This window comes from Heterodontus francisci, chromosome 6, assembly GCF_036365525.1.
Source record: "Heterodontus francisci isolate sHetFra1 chromosome 6, sHetFra1.hap1, whole genome shotgun sequence".
NCBI classification, from domain to species: domain Eukaryota; kingdom Metazoa; phylum Chordata; class Chondrichthyes; order Heterodontiformes; family Heterodontidae; genus Heterodontus; species Heterodontus francisci.
Window position 1 is genome coordinate 99497888 of NC_090376.1, and position 10436 is coordinate 99508323.

Below are 10436 nucleotides of genomic sequence, written 5' to 3' on the forward strand. Positions count from 1 at the left end.
TTGCCCTTGTTCTTTGTACCAGGGAACTTCACCGCCTGTCGTCACCCTTTCCTGGGCATTATGTGCCTGTTTCTCCTGCAAACGCAAATGAGAGAGAGATAAGGCACTGGCACCCTCTGTGGCCAATGGCATTTGTCCTATCCATTAGAAGCTGCATGTCTCAGTACTGACAGGTCCACAGCAGCACTGTAGCTATGAGCCACTCTGAGGGGTCAGGGTGTGCCCTGGGCACACAATCCTCCCATATTCAGGAGCCATATGCACCCTGAGGGATCTCAGGTAGTGTATCTGCTGGAGGGTGCAAGCCTAGAGGATTGTCCTGAGGGTTGGGGGTTGCACTTACCTTGCCTTGGCATATGAGGTCATTCAACCTCTGGATTCACGTTCTTCTATTAACACTTCTGTCACTGACAACAGCAGCTACCTCAACCTAGGGCTGTTTAGTTTGGGTGGGTGGCAGTTCCTGCCACCGTCCGGGAAACTGACTGCCCTACTCTCCCTCACGGCCTCAAGCATCACCTCCAGGTCACTATCCAAGAGCAGGTGAGCTGCCCTGCCCTGTGTGGCAGGCCTCTTCAGTCCAGCCCAATCCTCACAGATGGTGTCCTGCTTGCGTCCTTCAGATTTAAACAGCAGCCACAGTAATTGCTGCCGTGGGGATTTAAATCGGGCCCGCACTTCATCTGCCCTGCCTCTGCTCCTACCCCCGTTGCCTCTATTTGGCTGCCAAACCCAACTCCAAACCAGTTAAGCGGTTGCCCCTGCGAATGTTGTGACTTTAATTTACTTCCCCGTGGAGGCTGCTCGGCATCCTGAAACAGTCCTGACATCCGTTTCCTGTCTCCATCGTGAAACTTCAGCCCTGTGTCTCTGTCTCTATTTTGACTCCTTATGACGGAAAGATCTGTACCAGATAATCCCTGCTGACTGCCAGACAGTCAAGGAGGACCAGGCAGGTAGTGCAGGAGTACCCTGAGTGCATCTCACTTGGCAACCGGTATTGTTTTGAATACTGTTGCATTTCCTCTTTCTTGACGCAAAGACACCAATCACACAGACAAGATCAGTGAATCTAAAAGGTGGATTCTTTGACTGAAGATACTAACTTATATACAGCAATACTGGGAAGGTAGGTAACGCGTCTTGTTTCTGTAGCTGCTTCAAACAACTGCTTAGGGATCACATGAGTCTGTAGATCACATCCTGTCTGGTGATGGACAGCCATTTCAGATAGACCCCTTAAAGCAATACAAAGCCTGGCTACCCGACTACATGTGTAGGTTTCGGGTTGGGTCTGTATTCTGCATCCAGCATTCGGGCTTGGGTTGGGTTGTGCTGGACTGTACTGTTTTATTTCGTATTGTTTTCGTTTTAATCTACAATTTTTTTCTGTTTCATTAGTATGTTTGTTATTTTCGGGTCGGGTTGTGCATTTAAAAAAATTAAAGGATTCGGGCCTAGGTCAGGTTCGGGTTGGCTGTTGTCCGGTTGGGCCCGGGTCGGGTTTTAATTTTATACCCGATCCAGGCTTTAAAGCAATGACACAACAAGCCTTTTTTTCTAAATTAAAAATGTCATAAAATAATCAGAACTATTTACAATATAGCGAGTGACAAAGGTATTAAATGTTTAGAATAAACAGCAACAAATTTACAAGTCTCTAAAGCATATTGGAGGTCCAATGATACATCCTGACCTGGTCACTGTAGGTTCAGTTTGTGGTCGCTGTACAGCCTCACAGTTTTGACTGTCGGAGAGAATGTTGGGTTTGGATCGTGTCTTCGAATGTGTCCAGTTGATAATGGGATTGCTCGGCACTCCTTGTTCTGGAATTCCTCGATTTTGACAGCGGTTGCTATACAACATTGTGCAGTTGGACGTTTGGACCTCATATGACCATGGTTCTGGACAAGTACTGACACCTTTCACTGGATTCCACATTCCATCAGTCAGTGTTGAACACAAACTTTTTGTCCAATCCTGAGACTGGGCCTTCATGACTGTCATGAGAGTTTTTCATATCTCTTGCCTGTTGAGCAACTCTTCCCTCACCTCTGGAAGTGTTGATAGCTGGTGACTGGGTAGGTTTGTACACACTGGCCTCCCACCAACAGGAAATCGGCTGGAGATAGAATATTGCACTAAGTGGTGTCACTTGGAAATGTTACATAGCAACATATAGATCATGTTTGGTCTGTCGGCATTTTGTAATCAACAATTATATGGTGTGAACCATAAGCTCAGCCGTGCCATTAGAGCAAGGATAATGTGGAGACGAAGTGGTATGGTGAACTGCCCATTTGTCGGACATGGTCTTAAATGGTTTTCCTGTGCACTGGGGTCTGTTCACAGTATTACAGAATTTTTACAGTGCAGAAGAAGGCCATTCAGCCCATCATGTCTGCACCGACTCTCCTAATGAGCATTTCACCTTGTGCGAAACCCTTCCTTCTCACCTTAACGGTGCATATTCTTCCTTTTCATATAACTGCCTAATTCCCTTTTGAATGCGTCAATTGAACCTGCCTCCACCATGTTCTCAGGCAGTGCATTCCTGATCTTAACCACACACTGTGTGAAAAAGGTTTTCCTCATGTCGCTTTTGCTTCTTTTACCAATTACTTTTAAATCTGTCGGTGTTGAGTTCCTGTGGTGCCCCAAAAAGTCTGAAGATCGAACTTAAAGTGTCCGCAATGGTCGCACTTGATGTCTCATGCAACTGATGAATGATGGGGAATTTGGAGAAATAATCTGTCATGACTGTGAAATCCTCTCCATGGATACTGAAGAGATCAGTTGTAATTCTGGTTCATGGATGTGCAGGAACTTCATGGGGTAACAGAGGTTCTCCCTGAAGTCTGGGCATGCGAGCTTGGCACGCCTCACAGTTCTTCATGGCTGTTTCAATGCCATGGTGTCTCCCTGACCAATAAACTGTTTCTCTGGCCAACCATCTTGTGCAGTGCATACCCATGTGTGTTTCGAATAGCCTCTGAGATGTCCTGGAAAGACTCTGGCTGGCCATTAATCAGAGTTGTTGCAAAATAGGGTTGTCAGACATTTTCTGTCGAAGCTATTGACATTTGTACATTTAAACTCATAAGGTCAACATGTGTGACATCTTCAATTTCACAGTCAATGATGTCGACCTGTAGATCCAGTGAATTGTCACCGGTTTTGGACGGATTGTGTAACTGACTCAACATATCAGACGTGATCATAGTACCACCAGGCTTGTAGCGAATGACACAGTTTTAGCCTTGAATTTTAACAAGCAGACAGTGTAGTTGAGGTGGCACGCTTCTCAGCAGTTTCTGACAGATCTTCTCAAAAGGTTTGTGATCCATTTCGACAATGAATCTTTTCCCAAAGAGATATGTATGTAAGCGTTGAATCCCAAAGACTAGGGCTAAACTTTCCCGCACAATGTTGGAGTAAGTTGTTTGGACATTTGAAAGACTCCTGGACATGAATGCAATTGGCTTTCCTTTCTGAAGAATGCACGCTCCAAGGCCCTTTTGAGATGCATTGATTTCTAACATGGTCTCCTCTGATAGGTCATAGAATTGGAATGTCAACGGTCCCTCAGTCAGTGATTTCTTGAGATCATCAATATGTGCTGATGATCTTCGTGCCACACAGATGAAACTTCCTTCTTCAGGAGATCTCGAAGAGATGAAGATTTGTGAGCGTAATTCAGAATATATGGTGATAGGACGTTAAGTAAGCCTAGGCAATGTTGCAGGTCCAACGTGTCTTTCAGGTTTGGCATTGTAGTGATGTCCTCCAGCTTGGCAGGGTCAGGATGGATACCTGCATCTAAGTAGATGGACCCAAAGAAATTAATCTGCTTCACATTGATGTTGCACCTCTGGCTGTTAAAAATGAGTCCCTCTCGGTGTGCTGCTTCCCTTCCATAAGGAGATGTAGGCAAGGGTCGTGCTCCTGCTTTGTTTTACCAAAAACAGCAATGTCATCTGCTATACAGATACATCCTGGGACCTCGCATGTCATGTGGTCCATATGTTGCCGGAAGAGGTCCTGGCTAATGGCCAGCCCGAATGGTAGCCTTTGGAAAAAGTAACTTCCGAATAGTGTGCGAAAAGTAGCTAGTTCTTGAGATGTCTTCACCAAATGAACTGACCAGTTCCCGCTTTTCGCATCCAGTTTGGAAAATAATTCAGTGTTAGGGTTTAATTCCTCTAGGGTTAGGATAGGTGGGCATCACTTCAGTGCCACATTTAGACATCTTGAGTCAAGACAGATTCAAATGGATCCATCTTTCTTCACCACACATGTGATGGAACTACACCAATTGATGTGGTGCTGTACCTGTCATATGATGCCATCTTTCTCCGTCTTATCCTTTATTTTGTTTGAACATGGATGCTGCACTTCCGTGAAGGATTGATCAAAGGGATGGCATCCGCGTGCACGTGCAAAATTGCCAATCTTGTCGAACCTGTCTGTGTAGAATGCGGTTAAGTTAGCCACCGAAGTGATTGGCTTGTCCTTCTGGTCAGTAGGCTTAGCAATCATGTCGATACTGTGGATTGTCACCTATGTGAGGTCTCTACATACTGGTAGGCCTGCAATTGATGGACCCGTGATATCCACGATGTAAAAAATTTTGGGTGACCAGAGTGAGTTGTTATATCAGCACTTGAGTCTAATGGATCCCAAATACAGACTCACAGAACCATTGTATGCCCTGAGCTTGGCGATGGTTGTTTGAGCTATAGTTTGCCTTTGCTGTGGATACATGTTCTTCAGGATACAGAACGGTGGAATATTGATGCTTGCACCTGTGTCAATCTTGGCCCAGAGTGCATGTTTGCCAGGTTTTTGTGGGCAAATAACCTGGATGGTGGAAAAGGCTTCCAAAGGTCCCACCACGTCAATACACTCTGTGAGGTTGACAGTATGAATCACTCATTTTGTGTGTTTGTGCCTTGGTCATTCTCACCTTCTAACCTTTCATTCTGGTCGGTCATCTCATGTATTATCCTCCTTTGATAATTGGACTGTTCCCTCTGTCTGTTGGGCTGCCCTACTTGTTATACGTCCAACTGTGGCTTGACTTGTTGTGCCTTAGGTTTCTTGCATTGGCGCTTCCCGTGCCCTCTGTTGCCACATGCTTTACAAATATTATAGAAGGCCAGACAATTTCTTGGTGAATGTAAGAGGCCACACTGCCTATATGGCTTGGCAGATTTGGCTGTGCTGGTAATGGTGCCAATAGTAGATGAAGTTCACAGGGCTTTTGGCTCTGTCTGTCCATAAGCATGCATTCCAATGTACGACCACTTTTAAGCAAGTTGTCTAAACTGTAGCTTTAGGTTGGTCAAGGATGTCTTGTTGGAATGCTTCAATAGGGGTGGAAGCTATCACAAGCTCCATAATCCTGTCAGCTAGCCCAGCCTCAGAAAAATTACAATTGTGCCCCTTATCTCTACATTGGCTCACAAATTGGTCTATTGTCTGCTTTGGCTGCTGCTGGAATGACATAAAATCGAGATGGTATATTCTGAAATTGAGTTTGACTTTCAAATGGTCTTCCAATGTGGACCATATTTTTCTCGGGTCTTTTAAGTCACCCTCCAAAAGACAGGATGTATTTAACCAATGGAGGCCTTCAATTCCCAATGGCAATCTTAACTTTAATTGCTTGTCTGTCTAGCTCAGCAACAGCCAAGTCAAGAAAACATAGCTCTAATCTCTGTCTGAATAATTTAAATTCAATGACGAGGTCTGCCGCCTTCCAGTTTAGGGATGGAAACTTCATTGTCATTTTGTCTTGAACAGTATTGGTGGTAGGAATATAGATTTAAACTTGCACAGCCCTTAAGGGATTAAGTTCTGTAGTAACTGTCTTGCCCTTTAACTGGCAGCATGAGCTTTCTTGCAGCCAAAAAAAGCTGCCTTGCTGCTATGGAATAAAACCTCACTGCAGCAGTTAAAAAAAACTTCCTGGCTGTTTTGAGAAAAAAAAAGTCACTGCCTGCAGTTCCATAGGCTGCTGCAGTCTAGTGGAGTGTTAGAGTGGAAGGCAGTATAAGTGTGGCGGTGGCTCTGGGTTCACACGCTTATTTTAGGCACTGCCCACAAAGGGCGATTTCAGCGCAAAAAGGCTCCATGGTGAGTAATGTGGTGGGAAAAAAAAAAGTTTTTAAAATCTTTTTAGCTCTCCCGATCTATGAAGCGGTCAGGAATGGAGCTGAAATTTTTATATATGCATAGCTCGCCTGAAACTTTCAAAAGTAAAAGGAAAATGGCGATGAAGGTGAGGAGAGAATATTAAGAGAAGATTTGATAGAGGTGTTTGAAACCACAAGGGGTCTCGACAACTGTTCCCATTGGCAGAAGGTTCAAGAACCAGAGGACTCCAATTTAAAGTGGATGGCAAAAGAACCAATGGCGACATGAGGAAAAACCTTTTTACAGATTGAGTGGGTAGGATCTGGAACGTACTGCCTGAGACTGTGGTGAAAGCAGATAAAATAGGGGCCTCCAAAAGGGAATTGGATAAGCATCTGAAAATAAAGAACCTGCAGGGCTACAGGGAAAAGGCAGGGGAGTGGGACTTTCTGAGTTGCTCTTGCAGAGAGCCGGCATGGACACAACAGGCTGAATGGCCTCCTTCTGTGCTATCACCATTCTATGATTCCATGATTCATTCTATAAGGTCTTCCAGCCTTCTCAAATGCCCAGAGGCTTCTATGCACAGATACTCCTGCCTGGCCATGTCGCGATAGATCAATGGCCCACCTGAACTCCTGATCCGGTGGCCCATCAGCAAAAATGATGCTCCCACCTGATGGCGCTCTGCCCAGTGCACACCTCTTCCAGTGCTTCCAGTGCAAACCATAATCGTAGCTTGATTCAGACTCATGTTCCCCTAAAGAAAAGCTGTAGAATCTTGGTACGATGTGTAGTGTCCCGACGATGTGGACCTGCTGTGTGTTCAACCCCATCAATGTCGCAGAGTCACTTACACAGACTTCATGCTGCCGCAAGAATCGCAGATGAACCTTCAGACCAGAGCTTCTGTAGCAAGCAGATGGGTTCAGCTTTGCAGGATCTGCAGAAACGTGAAGTCAGATCTTCAACAACCACCAGCTGCCACCATATTATGTTTCTTCTTTCTTGATGCCAACACACCAATCACCAACCACACAGATAAGATCAGCGAATTTAAAAGGTGGGTTCTTTTATTGAAGATACTAACTTATATACAGCAATACTGGGAAGGTAGGTTAACACATCTTCAACTGAATTTTATAAACTCGCCGCCAAATAGCCGCCGCGATTCCAAGCACGGTGGCTCATTTAAATAGCCTGGGCAGGCCGCCCCCCTGATCCCATGGAGAGGCTGGGTTGTTCAACCCCGACAATGGCGTCAGCTGCCTGTGCACAGGCTCTGACACCATTTTTAAAGGACTGTTAGCCGTCCCGGCATATTTAAATATTTAAAGCAAGATTAAATGAAAATAAATAAATACATCTCTATTTCCTCTCTCCCACCCACTCCCAATAACAATTAAATTAATTATTTTCCCTTTACCCTCCAAAACACTTACCTTTATCATCTGACATTCCCCCCAAACTGCACAAACTTGTAACTTCAACCCTTCCCACCATCCCCTACACCTAATTTGACCCTGTTCTTCCCCACCTCCCGCACTGAGAAACTTCCCTCCTTCCCCCTCCCCACCAGAGTTCCGCCGGGCCGTAGATCGTAGCAGGACATCAAGATTAATGGTGAGTACATGCCAATCTATTAAGTTACTTTATTTGCATATGGTGATTGTGCTCCCATCGCTGAGCAGCAGGGGGACTGTCACGGTGCCCCACTGCCACCAGAAGGATCATGCCAGGCCTTGCTGGCATCGAGGTCCGTGGCAGGCCTTAAAGAAGAGAAGGTTAAGAGGAGATTTGCTAGAGGTGTTACAGTACAGAAGCAGATTGTTCAGCTCATCCGTGTCGACTTTCTGCAAGAGCAACTCCCCTAGTGCCATTACCCCGTCTTTTCCCCATAGCCTTGCAAATTTTTCTACTCAGGTAATTATCCAATTCCCTTTTGAAAGCCATGATTGAATCTACCTCCACCACACTCTCAGGCAGTGCATTCCACATCCTAACTACTTGCTGCCTAAAAAGGTTTTTGTTCATGTCGCTGTTAGTTCTTTTGCCATACACCTTAAATCAGTGTCCTCTAGTTCTTGACCCTTCGACAAATGGGAACAGTTTCTTCCCATCTACTCTGTCCAGGCCCTTCATGATTTTGAACACCTCTATCAAACCTCTTCTCAACCTTCTCTTCTTTAAGGAGAACAACCCCAGCTTCTCCGGTCTATGCATGCAACTGAAGTCCCTCATTCCTGGAACCATTCTTGTAAATCTTTTCTTCGTTGTCTCTCATTTCTTTACATGCTTCTTAAAGTGTGGTGCCCAGAATTGTGCACAATACTCCTATTGAGGCCATACCAGTGTTCTTAACCCAACTGGCCTGTAGAGCTCGTGGTCCAAATCCATACCAACAACATAGGTAGAAGGAGATCAGGTCCTGCAGTCAGATTTTATGGAGTTAGGAAGGAGACTAGCAAGCAGAACCTCAAATGAAGTAATCTCCGATTGTCACGTGTAGTGAGTATAGAAATGGAGAACAGAACAGATGAATGCATGGCTGAAGAGAGGGCGGCACAGTGGCGCAGTGGTTAGCACTGCAGCCTCGCAGCTCCAGCGATCCGGGTTCAATTCTGGGTACTGCCTGTGTGGAGTTTGCAAGTTCTCCCTGTGCCTGCGTGGGTTTTCTCCGGGTGCTCCGGTTTCCTCCCACAGCCAAAAGACTTGCAGGTTGATAGGTAAATTGGCCATTATAAATTGTCCCTAGTATAGGTAGGTGGTAGGGGAATATAGGGACAGGTGAGGATGTGGTAGGAATATGGGATTAGTGTAGGATTAGTATAAATGGGTGGGTAATGGTCGGCACAGACTCGGTGGGCCGAAGGGCCTATTTCAGTGCTGTATCTCTAAATCTAAATCTAAAATCTAAAATGGAAACAAGATGAACAAAGGATTGGGAGAGACAGATAGCACTAGAGTAAGAAATAGTAAGGCATTAGATGGGGCCAGACGAAGAAGGAATGTAATAAGGTCTAAATTAGGTTTACAATGTAACAATGTAAACATACAAAGGGTGGTAAATAAGATTGGTGAGCTGCAGGTATAAATAGCCACATGGGAATGTGATGTTGTGGCGATAATGGAGACGTGGCTCAAAAAAGGGCAGGGCTGGGTATTAAATATTCATGGATACGAGGTGTTCAAGAAAGATAGGGAAGGACAGAAAGGAGGAGGGGTGGTAGTATTGATTGGGGCGAATATTATAGTGCTGGAGAGAGGATGTCCTGGAGCAGTGAAGGACAGAATCTATTTGGTTAGAGTTAAGAAACAATAGGGGTATCATTACATGACTGGGTGTATTTTATAGGCCACCAACTAATGGGAAAGATATACAGCAAATTTACAGGGGGACTTTAATTATCCATAGACTGGGATAGTAATAGTGTAAAGAGCAAAGAGGGGGAAGAGTTTCTGAAGTGTGTTCAGGAGAATTTTCTTGATCAGTATGTTTCTGGCCCAACGAGGAAGGAGGCATTGCGAGATCTGGTTCTGGAGAATGAGCTGGGTTAAGTGGATCAAGTGTCAGTCAGGAAACATTTAGGGACCAGTGATCATAGTATCCTAAGCTTTAGTTTAGCTATAGAAAAGGACAAGGAGCCATCTAGAGTAAAATTACTTAATTGGGGGATTGCCAATGTTAGTGGGGTGAGAACGGATCTGTCGAAGGTAAATTGGAATCCAAGATTGGCAGGCAGAATTGTAGCAGAACAATGGGCTACCTTTAAAGAGGAGATGGTTTAGATATAGTCGAGGTACATTCCTCCAAGGGGGAAATATAGGATAAGCAAAGCCAGTGCTCCCATGATGATGAAAGAAATACGGAGTAAGATGAAGCAGAATAAGGGGCATAGGACAGATATAAGGTTGGTAATACAACTGAGAACAAAGCTGAATATAAAAAGTTCAGAGGGGGAGTCAAAAAGTAAATAGGATTGGCAAACAGCAAGAATGAGAAGAGACTGGTAGCTAACATAAAAGGAAATGAAAAGTCTTCTGTACCCATATAAATAGTAGAAGGGTAGTTAGAGGAGGGGCCGGGTGGATTAGGGACCAAAGGGAGGCAGAGGGCATGGCTGAGGTATTAAATGAATACTTCGCATCAGTCTTTACCAAGGAAGAAGATGCTACCAAAGTCACAGTGAAAGAGGAGGTAGTTGTGATACTGGATGTGCTAAAAGTTAATAAGGAGGAGATATTCGAAAAGCTGGCTGTACTTAAAGCTGATAAGTCACTAGGAGTGGATGGAATGC